Genomic DNA, 21037 nt, shown 5'->3' with positions numbered 1-21037 from the left:
GGGGGGGGGCACCAGCCAGAGCCCTGGACCACCAAAGTATTCTTTGAAAATAAGAGTGGGTATGCCTATTCCCGAAGAAAATTAGGACAAGGCATTCCCACCTGTGCCCGTCCCACTACACCCTGACCACAATGACCCCAAATGTGAAAGTTCTGATCTCACTAAAGTAGGGATTTGGGGATTTATTATAGTCTGATCACTTAGAATCTCTATGCAACCTGGAAATACTGGACCAGTTCTTCAAAACAAAATGAGTAAATCTGAATAATGCTCATCCACAGGTACTCAAAACTGTAATTTCTACAAAAGATACACATAACTGACTTGAAGGAGATGCTTCAGATGTTTGAGACTGCTGCATCTTAAATGTGATATCAGCAGACTCATTGCTATTGTATGACACCATAGTATTCCCCATTTCTCCTTGCCTGGCTGCTACATAAAGTTAGACAACCCTGGAGTAAACAGACCTATTATTGGCTAGCAAAGCACATTACAAGTCAATAAAAATAACTTTCCGTAAAGGCATTCACCATTTTAAATACTTGCTTTTTTGTGCTTTTACCTGGAGTGACAGGGTTTCTTTAATGTATCTTTGGGAAGTCTATTAAGCAATAGAGAGATGCTTTTTTTAATCCAAAAGGAACATAAAAGAGCAGCCAAAAGTCAGTCCGTCTGACAAGCATCAAGTGCTGTGTAATCGGAGAGAAAATTGTCTCTCATTAGTAAAGTACACATCTCTGGCCATAATGTCAACCCTTGGAAATAAAAGTGTTTTCATACTTACCCTGAATACCATGTCATTCATAAAGTTAAAGGCAATAATCAAATTTTATTTCACATAGAAAAAAAAAGATACAATTTTGAATTTATATTATTTGAAAAATATACACTGCATAACGTATTAAGCAGTAAAAGAATAAACTAGAAATGTGTCAAGCCATTTTTATTGGTGCAATATAATCTAATAATGTCCTTTTTTTTTGAGAGATGATGAAGAAAGGAGAATCAGCGAGGCAGACCAGAGTTAAGAAGATGGCCATGGTTCAGCAATACCATGGTATATACCAAAAATAATAATAAAGCTGACCCCAATGATCTGGCTGATATAAATTATTATACCTTTTTTTGTTGCTCTGGTAAACAGCCCTATACCATTTATCTGATTTTGGCCCATGGACAACTTTAGATATGAACTTTTTTCCAGTTTTAAACTTTTTGTCCATCCAGATATGAAATTCTATTTGTTGAAAACAGCCAATCATTTTAAAGGAAGAGCTTTAATTTTTTTCACACAGACACTATTACATTTAACATATTGTTCAGTACCTAATAACAAGCAATGTGCACATTTGTGTTATCTGCACTTTATAATGCAAATGGCAGCATACATCATGTGAAATTACAAAAGGGTAAAGTATTGCTTTCATCGTGGATCCTAAACTTTGCTTTTTCCGAATCTGATTTCCGACCTGATCCACTATGACATGAGGAGAAGGATTACCTTATCCAGGAGCTAATATTCAATTTCTTGCAAATATCATAAATAGAACGTTTTCTCTAAATCTTAAAGGGTTGTAATTTCTTTTATTATATTCCATATTGTTTTAGATTTAGCTATTTTATATTGCTTTGCTGTGTTTGGTTTTTATTGTTACACTGATATTAGGGAGCCAGCAGGTGGCAGTCCACCAATAACCTATTGGAGAGTAGAAAGAAACCTGTGCACAATGCACATATTGGAATTATTGCAAATGTATTATAAATCTGTTACAGTTAATGCAGTTTGCATAATGCAGGAAAGGGGGGGGGGGGGTAATTTTAAAATATTATAAAGTAATGTAATTAGCACACAAAAAGGTGATGGTTGCAGGAATAATTAAGAGGTAAACAGATTTTAAGTCAGGCTGAGTTTGTTCCTACACACTGAATATGAGCAATAACAACAGAATATGAAGTAAAACCAGCTGTTTGTTATTACTACAGATGCCAATAACATATCTTTTACAGAGGGCCATCTGGACTCTACGGAATCAGTTTTGCTTGTGCTCACCAATTTGTTTCTTGACTCCAAGTAACCAGCCAGGAGATATGCAGGACATATGCAAAAACTTCTGTTAGGGACGGTGTTTCCTAGCTGCTTCTTCCCCCTATTTTATATATTGTTTCTCTGATCCCCAGCATCTCTGTCCTATTTCCCTCTTTTTAAGGTCATATGGTGCCTATAATACCTTCTAGATGAGGGGTTTTTAACTAAATCAGTGGGATCCATCCCATGGTTGAATAGAAATTAAGTAAAGGGTTAGGGGAACTTGTGTATCTAAACCCCCTAAAAAATGTAATGGAAGGCCCCTTTAAGAAAAATGTACCATGGTTGGGGAAGTTACTCGAACTTTCTGGACATAAGCGGTGTTAAATTATGGTTTAAGGTTTTGACTTTCTCAGCTCATTGAATGCTTCCCCTCCTGTTTCTTGGTGATCTTCAATAGAGATTACCGAGAAGGGACCAGGGGCCAGGTAAGGAACCAAACCTAAGTGAGGGAAGTTCCTATACCCAATCACAAGGATTGGTGCCCAATGAGGTGGGTTTATGGTTTAGGATTATTATCTGGAGACCCAAGGCGATCTGCTATCACAGAGAAGTAACTGGAAGTCCATGGGGCCATAAGGCCCAGTCCAGTTTGGGGCTGTGGTCTTAGTCAACCTGGAGATCCAGCAACGTGCCTGCTGGGAAAGTGAGCTGTACTAGCTGCTTCCTTGTGAAGACGGTGGTCAGCAGCAGGACTTAGAATTGTCATCTCAAGGGTAGTTCACTCCACAAATGGTGGATTGCTGGCACCTTTTATCTGCAGAGGTGGACTAATTTAGATAATCTGCCTGCTAGCTAGTTTAGGGAATGAAGGAAACACGAGAACTATTTACATCCAAGTGTGTCATCCCCATGCTCTTCAGATCTTGAGCTGCATTGGCATTTTGCATCCTAGCACACTGTTCTGTTGGGATTTGTTTCAATGAAACCCCTAGACAAGAGAATAGGGTCTGAACCTGAATGTTTGTACCCCAGAAAAAGTGTCAAAACCCAGATTAGTTTACCTGTTTTTTTGGGGTGAATGTTACAGTAATATATTACAGCTTTTCAGGCTTTAGATGTGTTAGCTGTATTAGTTTTTAATATTTAGGACATTATTAAAATAACATTTTAAGCAAGTAAAGAAAATTATAAATTTTTCCAGAATGCAGTACCTTTGTTATTTTTTGTGACCTTTAACAAAAGCACAAAGAACATTTACTTATTGTGTAAACTGCTAATTCCATTAATTCACCATGCAATGGAAATGAACAAAGCAGACAAGCATGGCCATCCCCATATATAAAGTGGAGAAAGAAAAGAAATAGAAATATTAAATTGAAATAAAGGCAGGCGAGATGTGCTATTTAAGGGTTTGCCAAGAGAGAATAAAGGAGGGGTAGCATTTCTGGTACTGGAATTTAAAGGAAATTTCCCAAAGGAAATCCTAGCACTAGGCTAATAAACACTTATGAGACAGTAATGCCCAGGTACTGAAAAGAAAGTACAAATTGCATGATGAGTGGGACACACAAATCTGGTGGTTCATGCTCCACATGGATCTGAAGGCACCAGACATAGGATGGAAAAACTTGGCACAAACTTAAGGCTGAGCTCATCTTCATTCCCCGTCCTTACTGTAGTAGGATGCAGAATGGTGGCTGTCTCCTGCAGCAGGTTGCCATCCAGGAAAGAGTGTTTTCCCAGGATCTCCATGATCCCACCCCCATAGACCCGCCGAGGCCCCAGAGATATATTTAAAGCAACATACAGCAGTCCCAGATACATGGAGGACTGGCAAGTTATTGAACCCACCAATGCTTATGCAAAACTATCTCTTTCAGAAGAAGATGGTCTTTAGTACTGTAATATTATTTTTGTGAAAATGTACAGTACATTTAGCGAGAATGCTCAGAATGACTATTCTTGGAAAGGATGAATGGAATTGATAAGTGATTGTTACTTACTTAAATGGATCCTGCCTGTTAGTACTGCAGCTGTGTGTCAAAATGTTCCCCAAAGACATGTAAGAGAAATCTTCAGTCTGACATCACTTGCTACACTTAGGCAGAATCTATAGCAAGAAATACACACAATCACACCTGAAATCAGCATTAGACAATGATACCACTCAACAGCAATAATCCATTAGCTCGCTTTCACATGTGTTTGTTGCTAAATTGTGTTGCAATGTATGTTAATATGTATAATAACACCCAGCTACATAGAACACAATGCACTAATATTAATACTCAGTGTGGTGCACTGCATTGAGTACACATTGTATACGATATACCCTTATGTACCTTCAGTACAACCATAACATAGAAAAACATTTAAAAAATCCTTTAGGAGACCTCCAAATGTCAATTTTTTATAAACATCTACCTGACCTTTTAGTCTATGGTACAACTACAGTTCTGTTTTCTAAAAGCTTAGAACCGATATTTCTGATATATACCGATATCCTTATACTAAATTATACTTTCAGTAGACTATTTAAAGGTGTTCTATCACTAAAATGTAATTAGTTGGCAATACCCAGTGTTGGGGTAAATCAAACTTTATCCAATTTGATTAGCTGTTAGCAACAAGCAGGTGAGCCACAAAAAAGCTGCCTGCAAAGTGGCCATATAAAAGAAAAGGAGGCAAGCTATGTGTAGCTGTAATAAAGGCGGTGAATGGACAGTGTGGTGCGTTTCTATTCAAAATGAATTGCTCTTTTAACACACCACAGTTACTATGTATTGCATTGAAGGACAATTCTGCTGGTTCAATTTTCTATTCATAGTAATGTATTAGAGCCCTTTAAATGAAGGGTCTGCACTATTACAATGCACATGCATTAACACACTATACGTGATTACAGAAAGTGTGATGGGGACCTTATTCTTGCTCATGCTACAGCTGGACAGAAATACACCTGGAATGTATTTAGCTCTTTTAAATGAAAGGTTTAAGTGAACTTTGGGGCCTCTAGAAACAAAGCCACTCATTTGCAGTGCCATGCAGATTTGTCTGCACAAAAGAGAAACATTATTTGGTTCAATCAAACCTTTTCATGTGGCCCAAGTCATCTGCTAATATGGGAATATAGAATACCTAGAATGGGGTGGGCAAAGATAGTTATCCACAATTATTTACTATTAGTTGAACTTGTCTACATGCCTTTTCCCAGTCTATGATTCAATATTCTAAAGACTGACAAGAAAGCAAGTGTTATTTTGTCAGAAAGACGTGTCAGCGATGGCAGTGTCCATATCTGTACTACTGGAATTCTGATTCCTCTATGTGAGAAATAACAAGGAGCCTTCAAAGGGTGTGCTTGGACCCTCGTGCTAGCCACCAGGATACGTATGGGATCACTTGATCTAAAGGTAAGGTCTGAAACTGCCCTAAGCAACACAGCACAGGGTCGTTGGAAATACACACAGTTGAATTGCTGCTTTAAAATCCCAAGTAATGTTTTTAGTGCTGCTCAATTCACGTCTGTGAACTACGGAACACCTCAACCCCTATGTTATGGAAATTAGATAAAGGGAGGTTTTTTTTGTAGTTCTTACAGGCTTTCTAACCCGGCACTGCTCTTCCATAAATACTGTACAGTTAGTGAGGCTGAGAAAGAAAATTAATGAAGCCACCATGGCAGCATGGTGGCTCGGAGGTTGGCACTCTGGCCTTTGCAGCGCTAGGTCCCAGAAATGTACCTTGGCCAGGCCAGGAGTTTTCATGTTCTCCCTTTGTTTGCGTGGGTTTCTTTCGGGTACTCCTTTTTCCTCCCACATTCCAAAAGTATGGAAGCATGCAGGTAGGGTGATTTTTTAAAAACTATATTAATGTATGCATTATCTATTTTTTTGTTATTTTTGGTGGATAATAATTAATTTTTCAGCACATGTTGCATATGGATTCTGCATGCAGAAAATGCACAATATCAAGAATATCTAGAAAAGGGGTGAACAAATTCATTCTGACTCTATTGACAAGTGTAAACATTCCAGCACCTAACAAAGACATTGATAGGCTCTTAGAAATATTATAATGACAAAATAGAAGATGTCAGTTGTATTTCCTGGCTCCTGAGACGTGTACACTCCTGATTTAGAACAAATATTAGTTCCTCCTCTGCATTTAGCCTGTGATAATAAAATACTAATAGAAAATGACATAGAAATCATTTTTTTCTACAAAGATATCAAACCAGAGAACATTCTCATTGGTGTAGATAGCCACGTTAAAGCCATAGAATTTGTCAACCAACCTAGGTGGGATAAAGGCAGGCTTTGCAGAAACCCTTGCTTTTGCTTCCACAGAGGTAAGTGATATTATCATCTGTTAGCTATGTCATCACTGTTTTTATGTTGGAGTAGAAATGCATCATTTGTTAGCAGAAGGCATTTCAATTCATGTGGACTGATACTTTAGTAACTCAGATACTCCAGTAAGGAATTTGAGGTTCTTTACCAATAGATTTTCCTTTTAAAACTTAGTTGAAGTATTCTACAAACTATTCATGCATGAGATGAATGTAACATTTAGAAAAGTTAGGCTTTATGATAGATTTGATCACATCTGAAGACCAAAGACATTTCTAGGACACAGCTTTCACACCAGGAACAGTCTATGGAAATTAGGAATATCTAAAAGCTAGCAATGTTGTATTTATACGTATTCTGCGCAATATGGCACAAGTTACAGAACTTCTTTTTTCTTGACAGATCTAACGGGGAAGACATACAATGCAGCAACGGACTGGCATGCAGATACGTTTTAATGCTTGCAGTAATAACAGGCAATTCCCTGTATTTTGCTGTGATTTGGGTCTGTAAAGCTATGTACACCCACTAGATGTTTGTCGTCCAAGACAATTCATCGTGACCGCCTTAGGTGAAAATCCAGTGAGTGTATAGCAGTCTGCTGACATTGCCATGGGGGATCGCTACATACCTGACCATTGTCATATCCTATGTTGGACAATGCAGAGAGGTCCCACTCGCTCGTCCTCCCACCTTCCTCTGAACAGCATTGTGTGTACAGACAAAACAAATTATTTGTGGAAATGAAAAGAATTAGAACTTCTGACAGTGTTTTCACTGATGTCCATGCCTTCCTAATGGCAAACATACTCTTTCATCTCTTACATAGGCTTTACAGAGACAGAAAGTGAGGGAAAATCTCACAAATAATAAGTCATTTGGCTCTGGTTAACCTTGAATATCACAGATATTGTTGGTGCACAAAGCCCAGTGCCTAATTATTTTCCTATGGTTGAAGATCAGAGTGTTACAGCTGAGTAGGCCTAACGCTACAGCGAAACAACTCAGACCTTCAATACTTGTGTTTTTGTAAGCTTTGACATCAATCGTCATCATATAGTTCAGAAGGGGGACACAGAAACATGATTCTCAAGGACTTCAGCTATGGAATACAAAGTAGCTGCCACTGTGTCTTTTGCCCTTTCTGATATAAGGCATTTTAAGTAATTCCTTTTAATTATTAGCCATTTTAGTTCTTTTAGAAGTTTCATAAATCAGAATCGGCAAACAAGCAACTGAGACAGAGCTTGTTGTGTCTTTTCTGCTTCTCTGCAAACATCCTTTGAATGTCTGGAGAGGAGTTATAAAATTAGAAGTTGTCTGTTCTTCTGTGAGATAAAATAGGTTGAACTTAAATTTATTAAAATTACACCCCTACTTGTACCCAATGGTAAGTATGTAGACCTGAACCCCTATGTATAGGATTACATCATACCCTTCTCTTGCTTATTACACGTACCTGAACACAGGGACTCATACAGGGACACATATTAAATGTGTCCAACAGAAGAGTATATGCTACCTATGGTGACGCTCCTTTCCTTTTCTCTTCTGTAAGAAAAAAGCAAAGAGAAAATGTGTCCGCTTTGAACATCACAGACGATCCCTGCTTCAGGCATTTATTTATTTATTTACTGTGCAATACTTTACATTTCTTCTGCCTGCAATGGTGTATTATGGTATCTCAAGACACTATCAGATGCAGGAGACTCCTGGGGAAAAAGCCTGATCTGACATTAGAACAGAGAAAAGAATAGACATGCAAAGCCTCTTTTGCCAAAGATGTATTTTTACCTTCAGCAGGTGATTACAAAAAAATACAAAGCTCAGACTTCAACCTGGTAATCTCCCATGCAACCTTTTGCTACAAGATGTTCTTATTCTTTCAGGTTGAATGATGCCTTCATACCAGAAGACTGAGCCTGTGTGTGCAGAATGTCATCATGGTGCCCTGAACTGACAATGTGATAAAGCACAGGGCAGCTCTACCATTGGAAGTGGGCGAAGAAGAAAAATACCCTGTCCATTAGATGCCCGACCCAAAGACATCTGAAAAAAAAAGGATAAAAAAGTATAATATGGGGGAAGGGGGAATTCCAGGTTAAAGGTTGGCAGAGAAACTGATTATAGAAGTGAACTTTAGATATATATATAGTAAACATATAATATGCATACATACATACATACAAGTTACGTACATAATAATGCGTCATGACACACATCTTGATGCATGCTGTAAATAGGATGGCTCAATGAATGAAGATAATAAACCCTTGTCTCCCATTGCTGCCCATGTCAGTAATAGCACAGAGTATGCTGAGTGACACATTTGCCACATTTGGTTATGACCCCAGTTGGTGCAAATATTGTATCTGTCTTGTTAAAATTTACACCATCCCAAAATCAAATGAAACCAGGGCCAGAGGGATGCACTGAAGGGTTCTTCCCTCTAAAAAGAAATAACAGTCTATATCCTATAGTGTCTGTCCTTAGTGGGAACACTTATTTTGAAATACTTAAAATTGCTAAAAAGTTTTCTTTGAAAAAAGAAAACATATCAAATCTTTTCATTTAACTTGAAAGGAAAATCTACTAAATATTCAGTAGAAGACCAATGTCTATATACTGTGTAAAATAATTTCCATTCCATTCATGTGAGATGAGCCTACTAAATTACCACTGATACTTTTTTCTTCAGTATTTTTTGTTGTGGTGACATAGCATACTGTCTCTTAATAGACTAAAACTAGCATGCAGCACTTTCTTCTACCATGGTACCTTCAAACCCAAACTAGATTTTTGGTAGTCATTGCATTTAATTTTGAGATGATTGTAATGTACATATACTATACTGCACCAGGGACTCTTCATGGAACCTTGTGTGGATAGGTGCAGATGTGGACTGCAGAGCTGAGGAGACACACTTGTTTGGAGATCCCTCTTCTGCAAAAGCTTTCACAACTCAACAGAGATGTGCACTGCATGAAGGCGAATACATAATCAAGGATCTTAAGCCTCTCTAGTAGTAGCAGAACAATGTTATATTTATGGGCATGTGAACTTTTGATACTCCAGGTATGATAATAAGGAGTTTAATTGTTGGTAAGGGCTAACAGATCACCTTTAAGCCCATATTTCATTTATTAGATCTTAAATACATGGCACTCTGCATACATTGCTTCCCCTTGCTGATCTGTTTTTTAAAAAAAGTAAAAAAAAAACTTACAAGGGCAAAGAAAGTTTCCCTAACTTTTGCCCAGCTTCTGTCTGCAGTGTGTGGGTGAAGTGACATCATTCTTCTTCCAGTGAGATCTGATATATGTAGGGGTCTCGAAACATTGAGAAGAAAACACAATCAGCACTATGCCCCAATAATGTTACTCAAGATTTGGAGTACTTAGTATTTCTGAGAATGTGATGAGCAGTCTTACTAGCCAATACAAAGGCTTGGATGAAGTACAGAAATATGAAGATGTTTGGTTCCCCTGATGGTTCCTATCTATCTATATCAGTGTTTTTCAACCGCTGTTCCGCGGCACACTAGTGTGCCTTGAGAGATCTTCGGGTGTACCGTGGGAAATTATCCAATTTCAGTTAATTGGTCCCAAAATGATTTATTTACTGCAAAAAATTTGTCTTCATTTGTCTATACCAGCGATGTATAGTGATAGGCAGAACCAAAAAAAACTCTTCCACTAGATGGCAGCAGGTAGCTAATTTACGTGTCTGACTTTTTGGTGGTGTTCCGTGGGATTTTTCTAATTGTAAAATATGTGCCGCGACTAAGAAAGGTTGGGAAACACTGATCTATATCATGATATATCTAGTTGTAGCAAACAAATTTTAAAGTTAAAAGACAAAGAGAGGGCTTTTTGGCATACAGGTGAGGTTTACTTATAATAAAAATTTTATAAGTGATAGATAGCAGCTCTTTCCCCAGCGCCTTGTTCTCCAGAATCAATCTGCCAGAACTCTTACTATCCGTACAGATACCCTCATGCTTATTATACATATTGCCATACTGTTGAATTTAGGAGTCTTTGCAATCTCTGAATGATTTCAGAAGCATAATGGATTTCACAATAGTATTTAGACTTTTTAAACCGTATGTCACTACTACCCCTGAGGAAACCTATTTAGGTGAAACGTGTCAGAAGTCATTGAAATTACTTACTGGATATGGCTATATTATCAAAACGTTCTATAGTCCTTATGATGTTTTAGCATTGCATGTATAGTGCTGGCTGTGTTGGCTAAATTGCACTGGATTTGTTGATTGAGATAAAATATAAGTTAACCTTACCTGTATGCCAAAAAGCCCTCACACTGTCTTTTACCTTTAATTTGCTATATTATTCTAGAGCTGGCATATTATTCATTTCTGTCACACATAATGGTAGAACTAAACTCCCAAATCCAATACTAATTATTATATCTAGTAGTGATTAGTCACTTTCAAGTGAACTTTTTCGGTAATGGTAAAGACGTTTTGTTGCTTTTCAATTCATTAATTCAGAACTGTTGGAAAAACTGTAAATGTCTTCATCCCACAGAACAGGGTCAGTTAAATGTGACTAACTACTAGCTGAACATTTGAGGTACATTCAATATACCATTGGCCATCAGATTACATTGCATTCACAATGACTTGAATGCAGAAATAAAAGTATAGGGTGAGCTCATACTGACTCTACCTGAACTAGTTTGTAAGAGACTCATTGCACTTTCCTGGTGAAGAACCTCCATGACAGAGCTGCTAATTACTGACCCAGTGTAAAGGCGCCATGCCTTCCTTATTGTTGGTGTTGATCACAGATCCAAAAAAAAATCCTTTTAATATAAGGCATTGGCATACCAACAGCAAAATATACATTTTACAGAACTTATAATAGTTTATGTACCCTTTGCCACACATTGGGCCTGATGTATCAAAGCGCTCCAAGACTGGAGAATATAGACTATAATAAGAGGACCTTGGTGATCTAGCAAACCTGGAATCATGTCCATGATTGTAAGCATTTGCAAACTAATAGCAAAATAAATACATTCCAGGTTTGCTGAGTCCCCCAGGTTCTCCCATGATATCCTATCTTCTCCAGTCTTGAAGAGCTTGAATAAATCAGGCCCATTAGATACAAGGGGCCAGAAGGCCAGACAGTTTGAGGTCCCTCCAACAGGGATACCATTTTTTGGTGCTCTGTAAAAAAGTAGAACCTTAAGTTTTTATTGTTTTTATGTTTCTTAGGTTGAAATAGGTAAAACTTGCTTGGACCTGGAAGATTCTCCACCAGGGAATATTTCAGTGAATGTGTAATTCACTGCTTTATCAATCATTAAATAGAACAATGAATTACCTATGCCAATACAACTATTACAATTAATAATATATATAAAAATATCTTTGAACCATACCTGAAATTTCACACAAATCCCTCACCATAGGACTTGATTTGCCCCTGCACATCACCACTGAAAAAGTGATTAGAATGCAATATGTACACCTGAGCCACCACTCAGCAAGTGTTGATGGCTTAGTAATATCATGTTTAAACATCACTGCATTTATAAGATCGCATAATTCAAAATGCAGCATATGTCTAAGGTATTTTCATAACACAACAATGCATTAAATTGCTAATAATTAAAATGATTGCCAAGTTGGACATTGTCTACATTTTCTGTGTAACACCTTGTTAAATTCAGTGTTGTAATTTTTAGTGATTGCTTCTGTTGTTTTAGCACTGAACAATGTCACCAAGCTGATATTTTATACATGATACCAATGCCTTTGAATTTAGGGTATTACGATACAACATTATAACCTAGTAAGTGACATTTTTAAAATTTAAAATAAATTGTAGATCTTGTAATATAAAATAAAGAGGAATGGTATAGCAAAAGAAGATAAAACAGACCCACATCTATACACTTGAAAGGGCATCAGGTGAAAGTAGGTCAGCAATATCTGGAGTGATTTGTTCCTCTAGGACAAGCTTGATAACTGCTCACTACTATTGAATGTCTGTGCTAATCCGGCAGAGGCTGGGTAGTACTTGTTTGCTCTGAATTTTCACAGGCTGTCACTGTGTGTCTGGTCTATTCTTCAATAGGCACAAAGACAACATTTGCCTTAACACTGAGTAAATGTTTATGACTCACATACTGTCATTTGACAACTGTAACAGTCAGAAATGGATATGTTATTAATTTTTAAAGGGAAAGTTACATGGTTTTGGCTAATCTTTTTTAATTGGTTTATGTTTAAAAAAAATTCAAAATATAGATTTTAATACAAATTAGCACCATCCTCTGCAGCATTACACTGTGTATGGGGGGCATTGTGACACACGCACAGGAGGTAAGATCAGCGTTGCTGTGAACTCAGTATGCCCGTAGTCTTCCTGGATAAGGGCAATGTAACTTATTTGCATGCACAGGAGTTATATCATCATTGGCCACCCAAGGATTTTCATGCACCTGGAAGTCCCTGTGGAGTTGGTGGCTTCCTAGGACGTGGCAATGACAGGATCCTGGGCCTGTAATTATTATTGAGGCTGCACACAGGTAAGTAGCCCATAATCAGCATGGATGCTCTGTATACTTGCTGAATATGGTAGAAGCTCACCGCCTACCAACAAGTACAGTTACGCTTTAAGAACCAACTCAGAAAATAAATACAGGGTAAATACAGGATGCTTTCACTTGCATTTGTTTGAGATATTATTCAGCTGCTTCACAGGTGCATCAACTGATTTTACATTAACCCTGACCTAAATGGAGAGAAATCCATTATTTATTTTGATTGACAATCCAATGGATAAAGGTAATGCAGCTTTTACACACATGCACAGTCCATGGTAACCTTGTGGTGCACTGCATCAGAAAAAAGTCTGTTCCTCTATGTTAGTAGCCCATTCATAATTATTGTGCTGCCTTAAAGCAACACAGTAATGCGCGTCCTTTAATGCAAAGCACGTGAACAGAGAAGTATTAATCCATTACCAGCTTTCATCCAGACAGAAGGGCCTTTCAGGTACAAAACGTGCCTCTAGGTGCTTGCATTGCACACTCACAGCTGCCTCTCTTCTGCTTTTTTTTTTTAAATGTTTTATTGTATTCATTTTAAATTAAATAATGGAAAGAATTCAGACAGAGTCTAATACATTTAAATAACATAAGTGTCAGTCAGTGTGAAAGGATGGACAGTCTGTGTTTCTGTGATATGGAGGGAGCAGTTTATAGGCATTCTCCATCTGAAATTGGATCTGTCATGTTACACTGAACAGTTTGAACAGAATTTGAGCTGCACTGTAAAGTCATTGGCTTATGTATCTTGAAATGAAAAAGCCGAACATTTTTTCTCAATAATCCCATGACCTTGATATACTCCTGATATAATCTTGTTGTGTTCACTCCAAATAGAGTATGGATATTATTATTCATATTATTATTCATTATATATTACTTTCTACCATCACACGCTGCCCAATAAAGTAAAAGAAATGAAACACTGAGATAAATACAAAGAGCTCATTCAACCAGCTCAGGGCTTCAGTTTCTGCCCAGTACACCATTTAATCCCATTCTCTGTTCTTGGTTATGTACTGACCTGTTTGTAATGCCAGGGACAGAGTTCCATCTGCACCCACTTTAGTTGTTTTGTTGTACTACTATTTAGAATTCTAATAGAAAAGTCAGTGCTACAGAGTTTCTCAATTCCACCAATGAAATTCCAACCTGCATAGAAAGTTTAAATATGATTGGTTTTAAAGGAAGAAGAGATAATAAAGCTATGTTCAGACTGACCATGAGGTTGCACCCCATAGGCAATGATTGGGGGTGGCAATGAGCAATACAGCACAGCTCACTGCTGCCAGCTGCCAAATATAAAGATTCTGCTTCTTAAGGAACCGGTGCTGGGATTTGAGTGACTGAGCAGCAGGCAAGGTGCCAGCCACCAGAATACGTATGGGATCACTTGATCCAATGGTAAGGTCTGAAACTGCCCAAAGCAACACAGCACAGGGTCATAAGAATTACACACAGTTCAATTGGTGCTTTAAAATCCCAAGTAATGTTTTTAGTGCTGCTTAATTCACGTCTGTGAACTACGGAACACCTCAACCCCTATGTTATGGAAATTAGATGAAGGGGAGGTTTTCTAACCTAGCACTGCTCTTCCATAAATACTGTACAGTGAGTGAGCCTGGGAAAGAAAACTAATGAAGCCACCATGGCACCATGGTGGCTCGGAGGTTGGCACTCTGGCCTTTGCAGCGCTAGGTCCCAGATTTGTACCTTAGCCAGGACTCTATCAGCATGGAGTTTGCATGTTCTCCCTTTGTTTGCGTGGGTTTCTTTTGGGTACTCCATTTTCTTGCCACATTCCAAAAGTATGGAAGCATGCAGGTAGGGTGATTGGCTTTCCCCCAAAATTGACTTGGGACCATGTTAATGACATACGATTATGGAAGGAACAGTAGATTGTGAGCCCTTTTGAGGGTCAGTTAATGGCATGACTATGTACTTTGTAGGGTGCTGCGTAATATGTTAATGCTATATAAATACTGGTTATTATTATTATTATTAATAATAATAATAATAATAATAATAATATTAATAATTTACAAAAATTGGTAAACTGCAGTATATAAGGAGTTTGTGGACTCTACAAGAAAGGATATACATGCAATTAAAGTTTACATCAGGACAGAATGTAAAAAAAAGAAAAAACACGCAGTACACATATACAATACATGCAAATCTCCTTATGCATTTTGCTTTCAAAGACCATGCAAAAATATCAATTGATTTCCCATAAGTGTCCTTTTCTCCTTAAACCTGAACTAAAGTTCCACTATTGCAGAAAACAACAGGTGATGTCCCTTCTGCAAAAATACCTGGCATTCCTAGCTCCAAGAATATACCCACTCCCTCACTGGCGTTATGCCAGCTTTTGGTTGAAGATGGCGAAAAGAAGCGTCGCCCTGCAAGGGAACAGGGAAAGGCAAGTAATTCAGGGTTTAGTTCTGCTGTTAAGTCCTGATATGTGCTGCCACAGGATTCTTGTGGACTGAACGCCATCAACCCTGTTCAGTTGTCTTTTGCTAAATTACTCAAATACACCCATTCTTCAACAACATGAACACTATTTATTCTTTAGTCCAATAAAAGAACAGGGAGAGCTAACTAGACTCCATCAGATAAAATGCAGGAACTGAGCACAATCCAGCTTTGAATTTCTGACGTGTTCAACAGGTAATTGTTGCACATGTGCAGATATTGCTTTATAAAATTTAAAGAACAAAGGAGTTGAACATTACTAAATGTATGCATGAGGAATGAATAGGATATGTACAATGAGATGAGAGAAAACTCAGAAATCCTCCCAGGATGGATGATTATAAATGTGATACTATTTGGTAGATGCAGAGGTGCAGTAAAAACACTGCACACAAGATAGCAGGTGATAATTTCACAGCACTGCGAATGATTTTATATTTCTGACCTAATTTTTCCTTAAAGTGTCAGGGAAATTACACAGCATACAATATTGGCATGACATCAATTTAATATGGATCTGACCGATAAATGCTAATTTAAACCAGTTTCTCTGCATGCCTGTGATAGGACCATCATTCTCCATAACAGGTTAGGGGTTTGTCTTAAGCAGAAGTAAATCTGGTTTGTCAAATTTAGAAGAAATGCTGATGTGTGCAATAAGTCTCACTTTTATATTTTATTATTTATTCAATTGGTCATATCTGATTCTCTTTGACTTCATAGATTTTAGTACACCGCTAGTGTATCATCTTCAGCACATACATATATTCTAATTATTCTAATTATTGGTAAATCAGGCTGACACAGACTGTGTATGGACATATTTAGGCAAACTATGCAGTGCTATTTTTTATTTTCTTGTGGCTGCAGTTTATTCTCCTTTTATGCAAGCATAGTTATTGTGGAGTCAAAGCAATTTCACCTGGAGTCACACAAGGATAAATGGTGCATAGTACTGAAGGAGAAATGTCCACATACACATAAGCAGACGCAAGCTTATAGAAGCACAGACCAAAACTAAATATAAAGAGCAATTATGATGTGCAAAATACAGTTATCCATATGACCAACCAGATTTCTACGCATAACATGGGTGATAATAAATAGGAAAAATCAGGTAAATCTCCTAAATATATGTTTGTTGTACTCCTAATCATCCTCTTCTAATTAAGCCTATGAAGAAGATTAAGGAGATTTTACACAACACATTTCTGTTAATTTCAACCACTTTTAGGCAACTGGAAGTTGAAAATCTGAGCACAAGACAATTGCAAAGTGTACACTGGACAACAGTTGGCAATTCAACACAGTATATTATATTATATATAATAATATATTTCCATTTGATGTATGAAATTTTCATCCCATACCTTTGCAGTCAAGCCTTTGATTGTTTTAGGACTTTTGCAAAATAATGGAATCCAAAGTTCAATCACTTTATTAATCTATGGACAGATTTATTCATAATCTTAGTTTACTGAACATTGTGTAATATACAGGAGAGATTGACATTACATATGAAATGTTGAAAAGTTACATCAAAAACCTGTAAAATATTACCAAAGTATGTAAAATTCACTGAATTTTACTAAATGTTGACATGTACCGTATTTTCCGGCGTATAAGACGACTTTTTAACCCCGAAAAATCTGTGCCAAAGCCGGGGGTCGTCTTATACGCCGGGTACCGGTACTTACCTGCAGCTTGCTTCACGTCCGGCATCCCCGCGAGTCGAGTCCCCGCGAGTCCTCCTGTGCAAGCTGCACAGGAGAACGCGAGCCTGCACAGGAGGACGTGATCCTGGATTGGCTCTCCACTAGAACATGCCCATTCATTAAGAAAGAACGCGCCCATTCATTCCCTAAAGGAGTGTGGAGCAGTGTAGGCTCCTCCTGTATCCCTCCTCCAATTACTAGTACTGTACTGTTCCTTCTGCCTCTCAGTTCTCGCACAATAGCGAGATCTGACAGGCAGAAGGAACAGTACAGTACTGGGCGTATAACACGACCCCCAACTGATTGGTAAGAGTGGGGGGTCGTCTTATACGCCCAGTCGCCTTATACGCCGGAAAATACAGTAATAAAATAATTATGGCTGTCACTTTTGTGTTGATGAGTTAAATCTTGTGGTTAGTAATATTTATCCTCCCGAATATTCACTTTAAGATCATTACAAAGATTAAGAGGGCGTCTGGAGGAAAAGAAGTTTAATCTCCGGATAAGGAAAGGATTCTTCCCTGTAAGGTCTGTGAAAATGTGGCTCCCTCAGGAAGTAGTTTCAGCAACTACTATAGATTACTTTAAGAAAAAGCTGGATGTTTTTCTAGAAGCACAGAATATAGCTGGGGATTAAGGATTTAAAGTAAAGATAACAGAGACTGTTGATCCAGGGAACATCCGATTGCCTCATGGAATCAGGAAAGAAATTATTTTCCCCTGTTGGTGCAAATTGTACCAGGAGTTTGTTTTTTTTGCCTTCCTCTGTATCAACTATGTCTAAAGGGTTTTATATCTGGGATATGTTTATTTCTCCAGTGGTTGAACTTGATGGACTTAAGTCTTTTTTCAATCTGACTTCCTATGTAACTGTTCCCATAGGACATTGAGAAGTTACCATGTTCTGAAATGTGCAGCTCTTCCTAATGTTTCTAGAATGAGTTCTTTAGATTAGCTGAACAAAGAGCATGAACTCATGAGATCTTGGTTGCAAGAATAAGCTACTAAAAATCCCCTGTATAGCCCTATAAATTCCTTCCATGCTCGCTATCTTTATACTCACAAACCCATTCTGTAAAATTCTAAGTTGTGAGTGCATTATTGCAATATATGTCTTATAAATTGCTCTTTGGTTAATGAATGGTTCACTCGGTCTGCTTATGTTCTACAAATATCCACCAAAGAAAAAAAATGAAATGAAAAAAAGAACAAGGATTGTGCATTACAGGAGTCTTGGAATGTAAAGGGAATTAATAAAGAGATGCAGTGAAAGTTTTCTTTTCAAAAGAACTCAAATCTTAGAGAAAAGTTGAAAGCTGAACATTATGTTTCTTCAAACAGGTGAACAGACATTCTTCTCCTGTACACACAACCTTGTAATATCTCCTTTAATCCGTCATGCATTTTAAATGCATTTTCCAGAGAGAGCTATTTTTGCTTTTCAACATTTCAGAGATGATGACAGTAATTTGTTACCATGGTGATATTTTTTTCCCTCTCAATTCCCCTTCAAGAAACACAAGACTCTACGTCTAATCAACCACCAGCGTTAGATTTGTATCATTTTTTAATAGGAGTATTAGTATTTTTAACTTTGGAAAAATTTGATAATATTTGACAATGACAGTAAGACAAAAGGTAAATGTTATATAGTCAGCAGCCAGTCATGTAAAAAGACATTGGAGGGTTCATCAATGAGTTGGACTTGATTGATTGCATGGTTTTATCCTCTAAAAACATTTTATCCTCATTTATCCTCACCAGGGAAAGTTTCATTGAATGTGAGATTCACTGCTTTATAAATTGGCCCCTAAGGAGGTATGGTCACAAAGTAAAATAACTTTCAAGCAAAATAATAACAACTGAATTGTTAATAATCATTATTTTATGTTCTCAAACAGAGCAGTAGTCATACCAGAAATTAGACTGCTATAAGTTTAATTATTTAGAATAATAAACTGTATTTGTATGATTAAACTAATGATTAGAATAGAATATGCACTGATCAACCAAAACATTGTATCACAATTTCCCTTGGCTATAGAATAGAATATTATGGCCAATCCCCTTCCTCCCCAATTCAGGACAATTTTACCTCCCTTAGCAGGACCTCATCCCCCCATCACTGCTATCAATCCTCAAAATCCAACAGGAGGAAGCTGCAATACAAGAATGACCTTTAAAATGTCTGACAAATACAATGTGCATGGAACTTTATGGGCATAAATCACATAATACAATCAACTTTATTAAAAAAAAGTTTAACATTTATTAATAAAACAATAGTCAATATATTATTCCCCATATCGATAAACAAAAAATTGCTACCTCCGAAAAACCAGGATGCCTAGACCATTCAATAAATGTAATTTAATAAAAAATTGATTAGTTTCAGCTTTTCTGTAGATAATAACATTGTAGATATATCCTAGATGATCACTATGGATTCCTGGGAGAGACCCATAATTAAAGTTGATTGTATTATGTGATTGATGTCTATAGAGTTCCATATGCATTATATTTATATTTATCAGAGTTTATTTCAGGATGTGGCATTAGAAACTCAAACAGAAATATATGGTTACATCCGCAGGGATCAATGAATGACCTTGTCATGAGAACTTGTACGAACCAGTCAAGACTGTACATTATCCTTTGTTATTTTTAATTTCCCAACACCTTGTTCCTATGAATGCCTCACCAAAGTAGGAATAGGAGAGTGGAAAAGGCTTCTTGTGGAAGCTATAAAAAAAACGGAAGACAATATTCTTTGATAATTGCAATCGTTCCCATGCTAATTTGTGCATTGAGTTTTTGAACTAAAACATGCTTTGAACCAGTGTTTCTCAACTAGTTCCGTGGAATCCTAAAGTTCCTCCAAAGGTTGTTAGGGGTTCCTTGAGCAATGCCCAATTTGTGCATCTCAGGTTACTTTAACTGATACCCATGGCTATCTATAAAGATGACATTCTTCCCAATGGCCAGCAATGTAGGAGGCATTCATCCCACTGACCACCATGCTAATATACTGTGAGCTGTGATTATAGCAAGGGTTTCCTGAGACCTGAACTTCAAGCTTGATTTCAAGGGTTTCCCCATGTTAAAAAGGATGTTAAAGGCTGCTTTCATCCCCAAGTCCTGGAGAACACCCAATGGATGAAAGAATATGAGTCCTCTTTTAGTACCATTGGACATGGGGCTTCTGAAAGCCAAGAAATGGGCAATGGCATCATCATAACCACCTAGGACTTTACATTTTAAAGAATACTAACATTTTACTGTCACTAATTTCACACCAATTTGCTTTAAACATATCCAGGGCCCATGGATTGTAATGTACATTCACTTCTTTTAACAGTTTAAATTGCAGTACTAATTCTCACACAAACCTGTAAGAATTTTCACAGTCTTTCCTTGTGCGTCTCCGGTATATTAATAATAAATGTTTCAAAGGATCCTTTGTACACAGTGGGGCTTCATATCTAACGATACAACATCAAAGATTTTGCTGTGATCAGAATTAAGTAGATGTGCAGAAAAGATTCCCTGCTTTCTAAGCTGCTGAGGGAAGGACCATTTTCTGGATTATTTGAAACGTTTTGTTTTGACCTGCAATGTAAACAAGCATTAATTTATATAACAAAGTAAGTAGAATATAATTTACAGTTAGGTCCATACATATTTGGACAGAGACAACTTTTTTTCTAATTTTGGTTCTGTACTTTACCACAATTATTTTTAATTAATTAAAATTATTTGTGGTAATGTACAGAACCAAAGAAAAAAGTTGTCTCTTTCAAAATATTTAAGAACCTAACTCTATATCATGCAGACGGAAAAATCTGTTAACCAAATCCATCCTCACACAGTAAAAT

This window comes from Pyxicephalus adspersus, chromosome 1, assembly GCF_032062135.1.
Source record: "Pyxicephalus adspersus chromosome 1, UCB_Pads_2.0, whole genome shotgun sequence".
Taxonomy (NCBI): Eukaryota; Metazoa; Chordata; class Amphibia; order Anura; family Pyxicephalidae; genus Pyxicephalus; species Pyxicephalus adspersus.
Note: the sequence above shows the minus strand (reverse complement) of the source record.